Source organism: Nanorana parkeri, unplaced genomic scaffold, assembly GCF_000935625.1.
Source record: "Nanorana parkeri isolate BGI_ZX_2015 unplaced genomic scaffold, ASM93562v1 scaffold2195, whole genome shotgun sequence".
Classification (NCBI taxonomy): Eukaryota; Metazoa; Chordata; class Amphibia; order Anura; family Dicroglossidae; genus Nanorana; species Nanorana parkeri.
The window spans coordinates 178,713-179,691 of record NW_017308463.1 but is presented as its reverse complement, the minus strand read 5'-3'; the positions used below and the strand labels follow the sequence as shown (position 1 = coordinate 179,691).

Genomic DNA, 979 nt, shown 5'->3' with positions numbered 1-979 from the left:
CCCCCCCCCCCCCCACCCAATCAAGAGAGCTGAGGGATAGGAAGTAGGGAAGTAGGAGTGCTGAAGTGTTTATGATGTTTTAGTGGACACTCCTTTAAGGTCACTTTTTCAATTTATATTAGTGTTTCCAGATTTTCCAGAATTGCTGGAAAACTGCTGGAGGCGTAATTGAAAATGGAATAAGCCAATCTTGGAGGATGATGGATTTGTGGAGGATTCTTTGAACATGGAGGAATAATTGAAAATGAAATAAACCCATCTTGGAACATAGTGGATTTTTTTTTTTTAGAGAGGACTCTTTCTTTCATGACATGCACAGTTTGACTTGCACTTGTATATATGGCTACAGCAGATTATGATTGTTACAATTTCAATATATCGTTTGTGATCACTGTTTGATAGTTGATAAACTTTCTACACATAGATAACAATTTATTTAGCTTGAGAACACTATGAGTGTCTGGCTATACATTCCATTCTCCTTATCCACTTTGGAAATCATCAGACCTCATTAATGTCACATACCCCTTTTTGTCAAAATGGGGACTCCATCTGCTAGCCTTCTGAAATGATAATCTAGAAAGTCCACAGGTTCCACGATGTCTGTGCTTGTTGCTATTTTTAGGTTTAGCCCCTGTAGTTTATAAAAGAAAAAAATTAGATTTCATTGGAGAACATAAGATTTGTGCCAAGAATTCTGAGTAATATCTTAAAACCATGAAATTATGGATAGCACCCTTGGGTCAATGACATGTATTGAGCAAATGTGCCTAAAGATATTAGATGATATCTGGATGATACCACTGACCACTCTTGCATAAAAGGTGTCTCCTGTGATAATCTTTATTTTGAAATGTTATTTCTTGCTCTGTTAGACTATTCAGCAACTCCAGATGCTTCAGGTGCTCCTAGAAAAGCCTATCATATTACCAAAAATCCTTACTTCCCTGGACTCTAATATTTACACTCAGATATACAG

General features: G+C 36.8%; 1 pseudogene; it reads right to left on the bottom strand.

Annotated features, from left to right (window-relative positions):
• LOC108801017 overlaps positions 1–979 on the bottom strand; it is a 66,152-nt pseudogene that overhangs the window by 13,024 nt on the left and 52,149 nt on the right.